Genomic DNA, 18,559 nt, shown 5'->3' with positions numbered 1-18,559 from the left:
CATGTCGGCGAAAGTGAGTAGCAAGGTTCCCGGCGACCATCGAGGAGGATCCATACGGTAGAGCTTGTCCACTATTTTTGAAGAAAAAAATGATTACAACAAGCGTTTCCACTCTTATGACGGAGGATTGTGAAACACGGCAGCCACTTGAACTTACACGGTACTCCTACTACTAGGCATGTGTAGTGGTTCATACGTCAGTACTATATAAACTTGTTGCCAGTGTAGTAAGATATGACGACAAAAAATGATGATGTGCGCATGTCAACTATATGAACAGTAATGTAACATACCCCTTTTTTTACTGTCCGGTCGAGAATGAACGGCGATATCAATGTTAACAGAACTAGGTCTACAGTGCATGGAGAGTACGGTGCTATAGTACTCCACGGAACATGAACCATATGAAGCATGAATCAGAGTTAGGTAGGGTGTATGAAGGGTGCATGGGAGCAAAAGTAGGGCGTATGAAGGGTGCATGGGAGCAAAAGTTCCCTTCTCGACCCAATTTTGGGTGTTTGGCAGAGTGCATGAAGGGTGCATGAGTGCACACTAGTAGGTTAACACAAATACACTAGGAGCATGCATGAAGAGGGGTGCTGAGATGAGCATGCACGAAGAGGGAACAACTATATTGAGATGAGAATGCAACCAAACACACCCACACTCTTTGTGCTACAGTGACTGATCTGCACAGTCTGAGTTTGATCCAACGGTCATGTTGTGCCGATACATGCCCATGCAGAGGACACCTAAACACTACCGAAGTCCCTTTGCTTCTTGAGGCGCACGACGTTGATGATGCAGGGTGCCACCTCCCGCAGAGCCCAATCCCGGTCGAAGGGAGCCAGCTCATCAAAGACAGCGTCCAATGGCACGAATGGATTCCGGTGGTGAAGCCCTGAGAGGATTCGCCCGGCAACGGCGATGACCACCCGCAACCCTTCCTTGTCTAGCTCCGCCCCCACCATCGCGCGGAGACAACTCAGCTCCTTGGAGATATAGGTGAAGAAGGAGACTAGGTCAGGAAGCCGCAACTCCTTAAAGTTGACGGGGTGGTCGAACGGGTTTAGCCTGATGGCCGGCATGCTCACGCTGGCACGATGAAAGTGCAACTAATCCCCAAGTGGTTTTGGTAATTCATAACAACATATAGCTCATTGAACTAATATTTTTTCAAGATCAATGTTTCAGAAAGTTCAATGATTGGTATGGCATGGACTAGAGATGTGGACCCCTCAAAATGCTAAGGACACACATTGGCAAAAGCTCAAGACTCTACATTTTCATTTTAGTGATCCAAGATCACATTGAGTCTATAGGAAAGCCAGTACTATTAAAAGGGAATGAGGTGTTGCTTAATGGCTTGCTTGCTCAAAATGCTTAGTGATATGCTCAAAACCATCAACCACTTTCTCATTTCCACATATGTCCTAAAACAAAAGTCAAACTCGGCCCCGCCGATTTGATCTATCCGGTGCCACCGAGTTCAGTTGGCATAGCCATATCCACAAACCCTAATCAGTTTGATCTCACCGATAGAGGGATCTCGGTCTCACCGAGATGGGAATGCAAACTCTCTGTTTCCCTTCGTAACGTTTCGGTCTAACCGAAGTGAGCGATCGGTCCCACCGAGTTGGCATTGCAAACTCTCTTTTTCCTTTTCGTATCGTTTCGGTCTACCCAAGATGAGCGATCGGTCCCATCGAGTTTGCCTGACCAAGTCTCTATTTGCTTATTACTAAAATCGGTCTGACCGAGTTCATGTGATCGGTCTCACCGAGATGAGGTTTTGCCCTAACCCTAGCGCATCAGTCTCACCGATTTGATGTTGTCGGTCCCACCGAAATGCCTAATGTTCACATTTTGAACCAAGTCGGTCTGACGGAGTTTAACCATTCGGTCCCACCGAGTTTACGAATTTGTGTGTAACGGTTAGATTTTGTGTGGAGGCTATATATACCCCTCCACCCCTTCTCCAGTTGAGAGAGAGCCATCAGAACGTGCCTACACTTCCACTACTCATTACCTAAGAGAGAACCACCTACTGATGTGTTGAGACCAAGACATTCCAATCAAACCACAAGAATCTTGATCTCTAGCCTTCCCCAAGTTGCTTTCCACTCAAATCATCTTTCCAGCATAGCTAAATATGTGAGAGAGAGTTGAGTGTTGGGGAGACTATCATTTGAAGGAAAAGAGCAAGGAGTTCATCATCAACACACCATCTATTACCTTTTGGAGAGTGGTGTCTCATAGATTGGTTAGGTGTCACTTGGAGCCTCCATTAGGATTGTGCAGTTGAACCAAGGAGTTTGTAAGGGCAAGGAGATCGCCTACTTCGTGAAGATCTACCCAAGTGAGGCAAGCCCTTCGTGGGCGATGGACATGGTGGGATAAACAATGTTGCTTCTTCGTGGACCCTTCGTGGGTGGAGCCCTCTGTGGACTCGCGCAACCGTTGCCCTTCGTGGGTTGAAGTCTCCATCGACGTGGATGTACGATAGCACCACCTATCGGAACAACGCCAAAAATCTCCGTGTCTACATTGCGTTTGCTTCCTCCAAACTCCCCCCTTTACCTTCATATGCAATGATTTACATTCCACTCCTATACTCTTAGAATTGCATCTGTAGGTTATTTGCTTGACTAAGTGCTAAATTGCTAAAATATGCCAAGACTTAAAATTGGGAAAAGGCTAGATTTTTATTTGGTCATGTAGTTTAATCACCCCCCTCTAAACATACTTTCGATCCTACAAGTGGTATCAAAGCTTTGGTCCCCATTTGCCTTGATTTCCATAGCTTTGGTGATCATAGCCTTGGTTTCACAACCTAGGAGAGTATGGCGTCTAGCAAGGGAAATTACCACCGTAGAGGTCCTTACTTTGATGGCACTAATTTTGCTAGTTGAAAGTAGAAGATGAAAATGCATATTCTTGGACATAACCCTCGCCATTTGGGCTATTGTGTGCCTTGGTTTGCAAGGTGAATTCTTCGATGGGAGGGAACCAAATCGTGAAGCAACTGCGGAAGAATTGAAGATGCCGCAATACAACACTCAAGCTTGTGATATCCTCTTCAATGGATTGTGCCCCGAAGAATTGAACAAAATCAGCCGTCTTGAGAATGCAAAGGAAATTTGGGATACTTTGGTTGATATGCACGAAGGTACCGAGTCCCTCAAGGAATCCAAGTTGGATGTGCTTCAAAGTCAACTTGACAAGTTCAAAATGAAGGATGGTGAAGGTGTCATTGAAATGTACTCTAGGCTTGCTCTCTTCACAAATGAGATTGCTGGCTTAGGAAGTGAAGAGATGATTGACAGATTCATCATCAAGAAGATCGTAAGAGCCTTGGATGGAAAATATGATACAGTGTGCACATTGATCCAAATGATGCCCAATTACAAAGATCTCAAGCCAATGAAAGTCATTGGAAGAATTGTTGCTCATGAGATGTCACTCAAGGATAAAGAAGAGCTTGGCAACAAGTCTAGTGGTGCATATAAAGCCTCATGTGATGCTCCTGCAATATCATGTGAAAAACAAGTCTTCAATGAGGAATTGAGCTTAATGGTGAAGAACTTCAACAAATTCTACAAGAGTAGAAGCAAAGAGAGAAGCTCCAAGTCAAGATCCTACCATGACAAAAGATCTTCTAGTAGTGAGCGAAATTGCTACAATTGTGGAAGACCCGGACACTACTCAAATGAGTGTACGCCTTCTTGAGGGCCTCTACTTCGGTCGCTGCCCCTAATAAAGTTCATGACACTTTAGTCAGCACGAATCATTCATCCTTCCTAAATATAGACACAGGTTACTACATACCTTGACTGTCCTCCAGCTGCTTCTTCACGCGGCCGAGCTCTTCCTCGGTCCGCTCCAGATTCTGCTTCAGTCCGGAGACTTTCGCAGTATGAGCGGATGCAGCTAGTAGCGACGCCTGCTTGTTCACATAGACATTTTCGATTAGACTCCTGCGAAAATCATTTGATCCTCTGTTCGGCTTTTCTTTCCGAACACCGGACAGAGCATGAGGGGCTACTGTCTATACTGTGACATTCTTTTTACAATTGCATTACTTACCTCAAAGCCTGTTAGAAGGCTAGTGCAGGCTTCAGTCAGTCCGCTTTTCGCGGACTGGATCCTCTCAATCACCGTACCCATAAGGGTACGGTGTTCTTCCACAATGGAAGCGCCTTGCAGCGCTTCCAGCAAATTGTCCGGTGCCTCTGGATGGACAGAGGCCACCGGTGGAATAGGCGCACCGCCTTCTTTTGAAAGGGGCGGCTGGCCTGGTTCCGGAGCCACATATGTCTCCGGAACTATATTCGGTTGGGGGTCGAGTTGGATACGGCCCCCATCATCAGTATCCATGGGGGTTTGCTCCCCCATGTGTCCGGCGGCCGAGGCTTCACCCTCAGGCACCTCCCTGACGGCCTCTGGATTCTCTCCCAGGCCGGGGATCCTTCAGGACGACGCCTCGGCGCCATCCAGGTACCGGGGAGAAGTGGCCGATGGAAGGGTCCCGCTGTCCATCGCCGCCGGGTCCAGCGAATCCTCTGAAGATAAGGACCGCTCGAGGTTGGACCGAGCCGAACTGCAAGTGCATAATTTAGCACATTAAAACAACAAAGTAAAAAGGCCGGATACATGAATGTGTCCAGACACTTATGATTTGGCCAGGGGCTTCTCCTTGGGCTCCCACTCCCAGCTACTGTCGGTGGCCGCTACAGAGCTGTCCAGAAGGGAAGCTTTCCCTTTCATGGACGCCTCGGCCTCCAGATGCGTGGAGGCCGTCCTCTTCTTTATCCCTCCTGCAGGGGGGGATGGATTTCTTCTTCTTCCTCCTCCTCTTCCTCGTTGTCTTCGGCGACGGAGGACTGAGTCTCGGGGTCTTCAAACATCGCGTCCGAAGCGCCCTTGCAACGGAGACCACCTCTGGTCCCCTTGGCCTTCTTCTCCAACACTTGATAAGGCGTTGGAACCAACATCTTCGCCAGAAGCGGGACTTCTGGGTCTTCGGGCAGCGGAGCCGGGCAGTTAATCCGCTCCGCCATCTCTGTCCAGGTCTAAAAGATTCAATAGGGAGGCTTAGATGCCTTCCTCGAGTATGAAAGTAAAGGGTATACCTTGAAAACATGAAAGAACTTACCGGATTAGCAAGGCGAGTTAAGCTATGCCCACGATCCTCGGTCGTGGGCGGCAGCGGCTCGTTGGCCTTAAAGAGCACCTTCCAGATGTCTTCGTGCGTTGTGCCGAAGAGCTCCAGTAGGGTCTGGTGCTTGGCTGAATCAAACTCCCATAGATGGCAAGTCCGGCGTTGGCACGGAAGGATCCGCCGGACAAGCATCACCTGGATCACGTTGACGAGTTGGATTCTCTTGTTTATTGTTCTGGAGACGCGCCCGGAGCGCCGTCAGCTCGTCTAGGGAAGACCAAGTCAGGCCTTTCTCTTGCCAGGAGGTGAGTCACATTGGGACTCCTGACCGGAATGCGGGAGCCGCCGCCCAGTTGGTGCCGCGCGGCTCGGTGATGTAGAACCACCCCGACTCTCACCCTTTGACAGTCTCCACAAAGGAGCCTTCGGGCTAGGTGACATTGGGTATCTTGCCCACCATGGCGCCTCCGCACTCTGCTTGTTGGCCGCTCACCACCTTCGGCTTCACATTGAAGGTCTTCAGCCGTAGGCCGAAGTGAGGTGGGATGCGGAGGAAGGCCTCGCACACGACAATAAATGCCAAGATGTTGAGGATAGAGTTGGGGGCCAGATCCTGGAAGTCTAGCCCCGTAGTAAAACATCAGTCCGTGGACGAACGGGTGGAGGGGGAATCCCAGCCCGCAGACGAAGTGTGAGACGAACACTACCCTCTCCTGGGGCACTTGGGTGGGGACGATTTGTCCCTTGGCCGGAAGTTGATGGGCGATTTCCTTGGCTAGGTACCCGGCCTCCCGGAGCTTCTTGATGTCCTTCTCCTTGAAGGAGGAGGCCATCCACTTGCCTCCTGCTCCGGATCCAGACATGGTTGGGGTGCTTTTTTGGGCGGAGAAGGCGAGAGCTTGGGCGCTGGAGCTCGAGAATGGATGGGCAGAGGAAGGAGAAGGCGTGGGTGAAAGAGGGTGAATCCTTATCCCTTTATAAAGGCAGTAAAAGTCATGCGCCTCCCTACTCGCCTTAAAAATCGCCTACTCCCTAAGCGTCGTGCAGATGACACGGTTGGGTTACCCATGCCTGTATTGATGAGAATCCCGTGATAAGGGGACACGATCTTTGCTTTGACAAGACGTGCCAATAAAACCGCACCTCGAAATACGGAGCGGCAGGCTAAAAAATGGTTCGAATAATGACCGGGCAGTGGCGTGATGTCACACTACAAAAAGTTGTCAGCGGATTGGACTCGTGAAATATTATACTCTCTACGGTTGTGTGTGGAACTTGTTTTGCAGAGCCGGACATGATTCTTGTGTTCGAAATCTACTTTGAAGTATTGAGAGAAACAACCCGCCTTGCAATGCCAAAGACAATCTGCGCGCCGGACTCATCGTCATTGAAGCCTGGTTCAGGGGCTACTGAGGGAGTCCTGGATTAAGGGGTCCTCGGACAATCGGACTATATACGTGGGCCGGACTGTTGGGCTATGAAGATACAAGATAGAAGACTTCTTCCCGTGTCCGGATGGGACTCTCCTTTGTGTGGGAGGCAAGCTTGGCGATTCGGATATGTAGATTCCTTTTCTCTGTAACCGACTTTGTGTAACCCTAGCCCCCTCCGGTGTCTATATAAACCGGAGGGTTTAGTCCGTAGAGACAACGACAATCATAATCTCATAGGCTAGGCTTCTAGGGTTTAGCCATTACGATCTCATGGTAGATCAACTCTTGTAATACTCATATTCATCAAGATCAATCAAGCAGGAAGTAGGGTATTACCTCCATAGAGAGGGCCCGAACATGGGTAAACATTGTGTCCCCCGCCTCCTGTTACCATTAGCCTTAGTCGCACAGTTCGGGACCCCCTACCCGAGATCCGCCGGTTTTGACATCGACATTGGTGCTTTCATTGAGAGTTCCACTACGTCGTCACCAAAAGGCTTGATGGCTCCATCAATCATCTACGACAACGCAGTCCAGGGGGAGATCTTCCTTCCCGGAGAGATCTTCGTATTCGGTGGCTTCGCACTGCGGGCCAACTCGCTTGGCCATCTAGAGTAGATCGATAGCTACGCCCCTGGCCATCAGGTCAGATTTGGAAGCCTGAATTTTGTGTCCGATATCCACGGAGACTTGATCTTCGACGAATTCGAGCCCATGATGGCCGTCCCTAGCCACCACGATGAACGTGACCTAACTCTGTCATCTGGCCGCGCCCAGAAAATAGCACCTGTAACCGCTCTGGCCCTAGATCCAGAGCAGACCGCATCGTCCGAAGACGGGAAGCTTAACCCCGCCACGGAAGCCGCAGACTCAGCGGCGCTCGAGCCGCACACAGACCCAACATCGAGATGGGCTTGTGTCACCAGAACCTCGGACTCATCTCCGGCCATAGGTTCCGGACCGCGTGCATCTGCATCCTTCGAACCTGATTGGGGGCCGATCTTGGAGTTCAGCTTCGCGGACATCTTCCAGCACTTGCCTTTTGGCGACGTGTTAAACTCATTAAAATCCCTCTCCTTGTCAGAGGACTCTCGGCCGAACTATGTCCGGCTCGAATGGGAAGCGGATGACGAAGAACTTCGTTTCCCACCCACCACCCACTTTATAGCCACTGTCGACGACTTAACCGACATGCTTGATTACGACTCCGAGGACATCGACGGTATGGACGACGATGCCGGAGAGGAGCAGGAACCACCGCCTACAGGGTGTTGGACAGCCACCTCCTTGTATGACATATACATGGTGGATACACCCAAAGAAAAGAACGGTGACAATGAAAATCCAGTCAAGGATAAACCTCCAGAGATACAGCCAAAGCGCCGACGTCAGCGGCGCCGCTCTAAGCGACGCTGTAGTAAAAACAGCAATACCGTCACAGGAGAAAATAACACTCCGGACGACGCCGAAGACAATGAAGACCCCGTTGAGCCAACCTCCGAGCAGGAGGAACGGGAGGATGGGCGAGTCAGCCCTGGCGAACAGGCCATGAATGAAGACTCGGAGGATAGCAACTACCTTCCGCTCTCTGAAGACGAGGTGAGCCTCGGTGACGAAGATTTTATCGTGCCTGAGGAGCCCGCTGAACAGGAACGATTTAAGTGCCGGCTAATTGCCACTACAAGGAGCCTGAAAAAGAAGCAGCAGCAGCTTCAAGCTGATCAAGATCTACTCAATGAAAGATGGACTGATGTCCTGGCAGCCGAGGAATATGGCCTCGAGCGCCCAACCAAAAGCTTCCCGAAGCGTAAACTGTTACCACAGTTTGATGACGAGGCGCTGGAGCCCGTCCTACCAAGGTACAATGTGGCTGATCGACCACCACGTGGCCGAGACAAAGCGGCACCTCGAGCCGAACACCAGCCCGCACTACCTCGCCATAGAAACGGAAATACAACAGCTTGGGGATACACACATGACCTGCGGCGTGACTTGGAAAACAGAGCAGGTCAGAAAAGATCAATCTATGGATCGCGGGGGCATGCCCCGACGCGCGATGATGGCTATCCGGCTGAATGCGACAAACATAACCACGTCCGGGCCAAAAACCGTAGACGAACTCTATCCGAGCTACGTCACGACTTGGCCCGATATAGAGGCGCCGCACACCCCCTTTGCTTCATTGACGAAGTAATGGAACATGAATTCCCAGAAGGGTTTAAACCCGTGAACATCGAATCATATGATGGCTCAACAGACCCTGCGGTATGGATTGAGGATTTTCTTCTCCATATTCACATGGCGCGCGGTGATGATCTTCATGCCATCAAATACCTCCCGCTTAAACTCAAGGGACCAGCTAGGTACTGGTTGAACAGCCTGCCCTATAAATCCATCGGCAGCTGGGAGGACTTGGAGGATGCCTTCCTCGACAACTTTCAAGGCACATACGTCCGACCTCCGGATGCCGACGACTTAAGTCACATAGTTCAACAGCCCGAAGAGTCAGCCAGGAAATTCTGGACTAGGTTCTTAACTAAAAAGAACCAGATCATCGACTGTCCGGATGCTCAAGCCCTAGCGGCCTTTAAACATAGCATCCATGACGAATGGCTCGCCCGACACCTCGGCCAAGAAAAGCCGAAGTCCATGGCAGCCCTTACGGCACTTATGACCCGCTTTTGCGCGGGCGAGGATAGCTGGCTAACCCGTAGCAGTAATCACGCAAGCGAACCTGGTACTTCTGAGGCCAGGAACAGCAACGGCAAGCCACGACACAACAGACACAAGCGTTGAAGCAACGGTGACAACACCGAAGACACGGCTGTCAACGCCGGATTCAGTGGCTCTAAGTCCGGTCAGCGGAAGAAGCCATTTAAGAGAAACAATCCGGGCCCGTCCAGTTTGGACCGCATACTCGATCGTCCATGTCAAATCCACGGCACTCCTGATAAACCAGCCAATCATACCAACAGAGAGTGTTGGGGTCTTCAAACAGGCCGGCAAGTTAAATGCCGAGAACAAGGAAAAGGAGTCGCAAAGCGATGACGATGACGAGGAGCCCCGGCCACCGAACACAGGGGGACAGAAGAAGTCCCCCCCAAGTTAAAATGGTAAACATGATATACGCCACCCATATCCCCAAGAGGGAGCGCGAGTGTGCACTCAGGGACGTCTACGTGATGGAGCTAGTCGCCCCAAAGTTCAACCCATGGTCGTCCTGTCCGATCACCTTCGATCGCAGGGACCATCCGACCAATATCCGTCATGGCGGTTCAGCCGCACTGGTCCTTGACCCAATTATTGATGGATTCCACCTTACGCGAGTCCTCATGGATGGTGGCAGCAGCCTGCACCTGCTCTATCAGGATACAGTGCGCAAAATGGGTATCGATCCCTCAAGGATCAAGCCCACAAAAACCACCTTTAAAGGTGTCGTACCAGGCGTAGAGGCCTGCTGCACGGGCTCAATCACACTAGAAGTGGTCTTCGGATCCCCGGATAATTTCCGAAGCGAAGAGTTGATCTTCGATATCGTCCCCTTCTGCAGTGGCTATCATGCACTGCTCGGACGAACCGCATTCGCTCGATTCAATGCGGTGACGCACTACGCCTACATCAAGCTCAAGATGCCCGGACCACGCGGTGTCATAACGGTCAACGGAAACACGGAACGCTCCCTCCGTACTGAGGAGCACACCGCTGCCCTTACAGCAGAAGTACAGAGCAGCCTTTTTAGGCAGAACTTCAATTCGGCAGTAAAGCTCCCAGACACCATCAAGCGAGTCCGAACTACTCTACAGCATGACAGTCCATCTCGTCCAGAGCTTGACTAGCAATTCTGCCTCCGTCCCAGTCCCAATCAAGTAGTGACATTTGTGCCGCGCGTACATAACTACGCACTTAAAATACCATGGGAATGCACGGAGGCACAACTAGCCTGTGGTCCGTAATGCGGCTCAACCGCTCCTGGACCCGCATACCTTCACTTTTTCTTTTTTATTTGAGGTTTTCTCTTCCCGAGGCCTTGCCTGGCGACCTGATCATCGGACCTATCAAGGGATGGACATACCAAGAAGGCAAGAAGCTTTGACGTACAAGGGAATCCCTAGGTGGTCTATGCTAACGATCGTTATACCTATTTTAAAAACCCGCACGCAGCTCACCCTTGGTCGTGGCATGTCAAATAGCCCTATTTGCTTATCGCATTACTTGTACAAATACACCTTGACGTATTAATCAAATTAGAATGGAAAATAATTTGCGGCGTCAGCTTGCTACTTGATTTTTTTCCTCCTTTTCATATTCTTATCAATTGCGCCCGTACACTCTGGTACGCCTTAATTCGCCAGGGGCTTCATCATACCCCACAATACGGCAATAAAGTCCGAACACTTTTACAGTACAGTTTGGCACCCCGAACTTATATCATTATATGCATCGGCTCCGAATCATGTCTTTGGTCAATAGTTGGGTTGCCCGGCTCCTGTGCTTACTACCTTATGTTCCGCTATATCGGCTAGGGTAGTAAAGGGAGAACTACTATGATTGTGTTCCGGTTCTTCCGGATGAGCACCTCAGTAGAGAAAGCCGAAAACTGACTATCATGATGCGGCGAGAGCCGGTCAGCTGTTCGAGAGGTTGCAAATCTTTACCGATTTTTTCCGCATTATGCGATGAATCGGTTTTTCTCCGATCCAGCATGTATAGCGCCCCAAGTTCGGACTTCCGAACACCAGGGGCTGCACCTAAATTTTTCTTGTCAAACTCCTATGGCTAAGTGAGAGTAATAAAGCCGCATAGTCCGATTGCCTGGTTCGTTGCGCTAAACACCTCCTTAAAGGACCAAAATCTTGGATAAAGAGTGTTTAGATTTATCCCGAACACCCCCGTACTACCTACGTGGGGGCAGAAGCCGACGACTGGCCAACTCTCAGATTTAACAGAACGGCCACGCAGGAGGACATTTTTTAAATAACAGACATTATATTACATAACGGATCTGTTTCATAGTACAGGACAGGATAACATGAGTGTATTCATGGGAATTTGATATCCTTAGCACATTGCTCCGCCACAAGGCGGGATCCCTCCAGGACACTGTCAAAATACAGTTGGGGTCTGCGGTGCTCCCTGCCCTTGGGCGGCCCCTCGGTCATCAGCTTCGTGGCGTCCATCTTTGCCCAGGGCATCTTGGCACGGGCAAAGGCCATGCGCGCGCCTTCAATACAGACCGACCGCTTGATGGCATCAAGCCGAGGGCAGGCACTGACAAGCCGCTTCACGAGTCTGAAGTAGCTGCTGGGAAGGGCTTCGGCAGGCCATAGCCAGATTATTAAATCCATCATGGCTAGTTCGGCCATCCTATGCAGCTCGACCAGCTGTTTCAGCTGATCGCTAAAGGGCACTGGATGTTCTGGTCCAAGGTATTGTGACCAGAACAGCTTCTCCGTAGAGCTCCCCTCTTCGGCTCGATACAATTCCGCAGCATCTGACATGCTGCGCGGCAGATCCGTAAACGCCCCTAGAGAACTCCAAATCCGGGTCAGTAAAAGGAACCTTTCCTTCACATATCTGCTCTGCATAATGAAAGCCTTACCCGCCGCGATCTTCTTGGCCGCCTGGATTTCCTGGAGGGCGCCCTGGGCTTCGGCCCGGGCATCTTGTGCGCTCTGGCGGGCCTTGGCAAGTTTGGACTCTTGCTCCTTAAAGTCACGCTCCAGGGACTCACACTTCTTGACGGTGTCCTGGAGCTCTTGCTGGACCTCACTGACCCGGGCCTCTTGCTTGTCGCGCGCGGCTCGTTCTTTGGCCGCTTTGTCCTCGGCCTCGGCCAACGCCTTCTTGAGGGCCTCTACTTCGGTCGTTGCCCCTAATAAAGTTCATGACACTTTAGTCAGCACGAATCATTCATCCTTCCTAAATATATACAAAGGTTACTGCATACCTTGACTGTCCTCCAGCTGCTTCTTCACGCGGCCGAGCTCTTCCTCGGTCCGCTCCAGATTCTACTTCAGTCGGGAGACTTCCGCAGTATGAGCAGATGCAGCTAGTAGCGACGCCTGCTTGTTCACATAGACATTTTAGATTAGACTCCTGCGAAAATTATTTGATCCTCTGTTCGGCTTTTCTTTCCGAACACCGGACAGAGCATCAGGGGCTACCGTCTATATTGTGACATTCTTTTTACAATTGCATTACTTACCTCAAAGCCTATTAGAAGGCTAGTGCAGGCTTCGGTCAGTCCGCTTTTCGCGGAATGGATCCTCTCAATCACCGTACCCATAAGGGTATGGTGTTCTTCCACAATGGAAGCGCCTTGCAGCGCTTCCAGCAAATTGTCCGGTGCCTCTGGATGGACAGAGGCCACCTGTGGAATAGGCGCACCGCCTTCTTTTGAAAGTGGCGGCTGGCCTAGTTCCAGAGCCACATATGTCTCCGGAACTATATTCGGTTGGGGGCCGAGTTGGATACGGCCCCTATCGTCAGTATCCATGGGGTTTGCTCCCCCATGTGTTCGGCGGCCGAGGCTTCACCCTCAGGTACCTCCCTGACGGCCTCCGGATTCTCTCCCAGGCCAGGGATCCTTCGGGACGACACCTCGGCACCATCCAGGTCCCGGGGAGAAGTGGCCGATGGAAAGCTCCCGCTGTCCATCGCCGCCGGGTCCAGCGAATCCTCTAAAGATAAGGACCGCTCGAGGTTGGACCGAGCCGGACTGCAAGTGCATAATTTAGCACATTAAAACAACAAAGTAAAAAGGCCGGATACATGAACGTGTCCGGGCACTTACAATTTGGCTAGGGGCTTCTCCCTGGGCTCCCACTCCCAGCTGCTATCGGTGGCCGCTACGGAGCTGTCCGGAAGGGAAGCTTTCCCCTTCTTGGACGCCTCGGCCTCCAGATGCGTGGATGCCGTCCTCTTCTTTCTCCCCCCTGCAGGGGGGAATGGATTTCTTCTTCTTCCGCCTCCTCTTCCTCGTCGTCTTCAGCAACGGATGAGTAGTCTCGGCGTCTTCAGACATCGCGTCCGAAGCGCCCTTGTGACAGAGACCACCTCTGGTCCCCTTGGCCTTCTTCTTGGCCTTATTCCCCGGCACCTGATAAGGCGCCGGAACCAGCATCTTCGCCAGAAGCGGGACTTCCGGGTCTTTGGGCAGCGGAGCCGGACAGTTAATCCGCTCCGCCATCTCTGTCCGGGTCTGAAAGATCCAATAGTGAGGCTTAGATGCTTTCCTCGGGTATGCAAGTGTAACGCCCGGATAATTAGGCTACAGTGAAACTCTCCTAATGATGCCATGTCATCTCCGTTTACTGTTACTAAACTCTCGTTAGTTCAAAACCCGTTCAAAAGTCTAATTCCAAATATGTCAAACAACAAAAGTTTTCAAAAGTTGAAACAAAAATGTTCGGGCAGTGCTAAAAATGGCATAGGTAATTATGGAGTAGAAGACACAATTTTATAAAATACTTAATTGCCCTAAAATAGACAGAACAGAAAACTAAACTAAAAAGAAAAAAAAGAGAAAAAGAAGAAACCCCCTTCCCCCTGGGCCGAAGGGCCCAACTAGCCAACTGCCAGCCTGCCCGACCGGCCTAGCCGGCCCAGCCCGCCTCCCTCGGTCGCTCCCTCCCCTTCCCTGTTCCCCCGACGAGGGTCGGAACAGGGGCGCGTCCCCGCCGGACCCCCTCGCCGGCGTCGAGGAGGGGATAAGGTCGCCAGCGCCCCCGCCTCCTCGGGCCCCTCTCCCACTCGCCCCGCTCTCCGCCTCTCCCTCTCCCCTCAGATCCACCTCGCTTTCCTCCTCGCCTTCCCCCTCGTTCCCCGTTCACCACCGAGCGCCACCATCGCCATGGCTGCGCCATAGCCGCGGCCACCGGCCACCCCGCGCCTCGCCAACACGTCCACGAGACTCGCCGGCGACCTCTACCTCGACTATGCCTCGCCATCGAGCTCGAGGAGCACCGCAGGCCACGGATCGAGCCGCCCCTTCCACCTCGGTCGCCGGCGATCTTCCTCCTCTCCGGCGTGCGCTTCTGCTCCTAAGCCGTCAAGGGCTTTCCATAGCCGCGCGGTGAGCCACCACCTTCCTTGTCCCTCTCTCCGTCTGCCCTTGCGCGGTCCCTAGCCGTCTCTCCCACCGTGGCCGAACGCGACGCCGCGCGAGCTCGTCGCCGGCGAGTCTCCGGTTACCTTATGGTCACGGGCGAGTGCCCGTTAGATTCGCCGCACTGCGTAGCACCTGCCTATGCTCTTTCTTTCGTTCATTCGCGCGCCGAAATAGTCTCCCCGTAGAGCTCCCGAACAAGCTCGTCGCCGACGAGGTCGTGCCGCTCGTTTCCGGTCGTTTCAGCCACTCCGACCACCGCTAGTCGACGCGCCGTTGACTCACCGTTCCAATGCACCGAACCGCGACCAAAACGGTGGCCTGTGCGCGGTTTCCGACCGGTGCCCGTACTCGCGCCGCCGCGAACGCGCTCGACGGCGGCAGGTCGCCGGCCCCCGCTGACCTGGACTGACTACTGGGGCCCGCCGTGCCACTGACCAGTGGGTCCAGTTTACCTGTTGACCGGGTCAACTGCTGACTGGGCTGCCCAGTGAGACTGACGTGCGGGTCCCACCTCTTAATCCTCTAATGAAAACATTTTAATAATTAAAACTAATTAGTTTAGTTAATTAGACACTGACAGGTGGGCCCAGTAGTTTTACTAACTAAATTTAGATTAGTTTGAACTCTGTTTAACCCACTGTTTATGACAGGTGGGTCCCCCGTGTCAGTTTGACCAGTCAACCGGACTGTTGACTGCTGACGTCACTCATACGTCATGCTGATGTCATATTCCTTTTCTGTTAATTTAAGTAATTCCAGAAAATGATTAAATCTTTAGAAAATCATATAAAATAATCCGTAACTCGGATGAAAATACTTTCTACATGAAAGTTACTCAGAACGACGAGACGAATCCGAATACGCAGCCCGTTTGTCCGCCACACATCCCTAACCTATCGAACTCGTAACTTTCCCCCTCCGGTTCATCTGTCCGAAAACGCGAAACACCGGGAATACTTTCCCGGATGTTTCCCCCCTTCGCCGGTATCACCTACTACCGCGATTGGGCACACCTAGCATCACACTTTGTCATGTCATGCATCGCCATGCATTTGTTTGCATTGTATTTATTGTTTCTTCCCCCTCTTCTCTCGCTAGACACCGAGACCGACGCCACCGCTACCCAGTACAACTACGGTGTTGATGACCCCTCCTTTTCGGCTGAGCTTCCAGGCAAGCCCCCCCCTTGATCACCAGATATCGCCTATTCTTCTCTATACTGCTTGCATTAGAGTAGTGTAGCATGTTACTACTTTCCGTTAATCCTATCCTGATGCATAGCCTGTCCTTGCTACTACTGTTGTTACCTTTACCTGCAATCCTACATGCTTAGTATAGGATGCTAGTATTCCATCGGTGGCCCTACATTCTTGTCCGTCTGCCATGCTATACTATCGGGCCGTGATCACTCGGGAGGTGATCACGGGTATATACTTATATACATGATATATGATACCTGTGCTGACTAAAGTCGGGTCGGCTCGTAGGAGTACCCGCGAGTGGATCTTTGTGGCGGAGCGACAGGGCAGGTTGAGACCGCCTAGGTGAGAGGTGGGCCTGGCCCTGGTCGGTGTCCGCGGTTACATCAATTAACACGCTTAACGAGATCTGGGCATTTGATCTGAGTCTGGCCATTTGGTCTATATGCACTAACCAACTACGTGGGAAAGTTATGGGCACTCGACATCGTGATATCAGCCGAAGCCTTCGTGACATCAGCGACTGAGCGGCGCGCGCCGCATTGGACCGTAAGCTCGCACTTGTATTAAGGGGGCTAGGTCTGCTTCCGGCCGCGTACGCAACGTGCAGGTGTGCAATGGGCGATGGGCCCAGACCCCTGCGCGCTTAGAATTTAGACCGGCGTGCTGACCTCTCTGTTGTGCCTAGGTAGGGCTGCGACGTGTTGATCTTTCGCGGCCGGGCATGACCCAGAAAAGTGTGTCCGGCCAAATGGGATCGAGCGTGTTGGGTTATGTGGTGCACCCCTGCAGGGAAGTTTATCTATTCGAATAGCCGTGTCCCTCGGTAAAAGGATGACCCGGAGTTGTACCTTGACATTATGACAACTAGAACCGGATACTTAATAAAACACACCCTTCCAAGTGCCAGATACAACCCGGTGATCGCTCTCTAACAGGGCGACGAGGAGGGGATCGCCGGGTAGGATTATGCTATACGATGCTACTTGGTGAACTTACCATCTACTCTCTTCTACATGCTGAAAGATGGAGGTGGCCAGAAGCGTAGTCTTCGACAGGATTAGCTATCCCCCTCTTATTCTGGCATTCTGCAGTTCAGTCCACCGATATGGCCCTTTACACATATACCCATGCATATGTAGTGTAGCTCCTTGCTTGCGAGTACTTTGGATGAGTACTCACGGTTGCTTTTCTCCCTCTTTTCCCCCTTTCCCTTCTACCTGGTTGTCGCAACTAGATGCTGGAGCCCAGGGGTCAGACGCCACCGTCGACGACGACTCTTACTACACTGGAGGTGCCTACTACTACTACGTGCAGGCCGCTGACGACGACCAGGAGTAGTTAGGAGGATCCCAGGCAGGAGGCCTGCGCCTCTTTCGATCTGTATCCCAGTTTGTGCGAGCCTTCTTAAGGCAAACTTGTTTAACTTATGTCTGTACTCAGATATTGTTGCTTCCGCTGACTCGTCTATGATCGAGCACTTGTATTCGAGCCCTCGAGGCCCCTGGCTTGTATTATGATGCTTGTATGACATATTTATGTTTTAGAGTTGTGTTGTGATATCTTCCTGTGAGTCCCTGATCTTGATCGTACACGTTTGCGTGCATGATTAGTGTACGACTGAATCGGGGGCGTCACAGCAAGTAAAGGGTATACCTGGAAAACATGAAAGAACTAACCGGATTAGCAAGGCGAGTTAAGCTATGCCCACGGTCCTCGGTCGTGGGCGGCGGCGCCTCGTTGGCCTTAAAGAGAACCTTCCAGATGTCTTTGTGCGTTGTGCCGAAGAGCTCCAGTAGAGTCTGGTTGTCGGGTGGTAGGTGTGACATATGCCAAAGGATGGCTAATCATTGTGGGAGCCAGTAAGACGTCGCCGGTGCCTGCAAACGGGATGAGGTGAAGACATGCACGCCGGGGAATCTTACCCAGGTTTGGGGCTCTCCTAGGAGATAACACCCCTAGTCCTGCTCTGCAGGGTCTCCGCATGATCACTAAATCAGTAAGTAGCTACAAGAGGCTCCTTGAGCTGTTCGGGTATGATAGAGGCGAAGGTGTCCCGATCTTTCGATGAGATGATAACTATCGATTTTGTGGAGTCGACTTTGACGATCCGACTACAAACGTGCACAACGTTGCGCCTTAGCAATTGCTAAACCAACTTCGAGAGGTTATTGACCACGCCGGAGCACGATCAACCTGACCACGAAGGTCTATTCCTGCAAGCAATCGAAGAACAAGCAAGAATATGATAAAGCAATCTGAATATTGCGAATATGGATGAAGTATTGATAATGGTGGGGATACGAAAGTGGTCTTGGTCTGGTCGTTGGATACAAACGAATTACACAAAGTTGCGTTGGCTAACTTTTAACTAAACAAATCCCCAGTCTAAATGATGCCTTAAGGCTATATTTATAGGGAAAAGAGAGGGGATTTTGTCCACCCTTGGCAAGGTGGGACTAAAACACCTCCTAAGTCGTTTTCCCTACAATATGGACTCTAAAAATAGATTACATGGGCCTGGCCCAAAATAAGGTGGAGCAACACCAATAATAAGCTATGGACGAAATTTATGAAAGGCCATCCTGTATATTTCGTCCATCATCTTGTATGTCATCATGGTGGCTTCAAAGTCCGAAAATCTCCACTTGAACCT

Source organism: Triticum aestivum, chromosome 3D (genome assembly GCF_018294505.1).
Source record: "Triticum aestivum cultivar Chinese Spring chromosome 3D, IWGSC CS RefSeq v2.1, whole genome shotgun sequence".
NCBI classification, from domain to species: domain Eukaryota; kingdom Viridiplantae; phylum Streptophyta; class Magnoliopsida; order Poales; family Poaceae; genus Triticum; species Triticum aestivum.
This window is presented reverse-complemented; position numbering follows the sequence as displayed.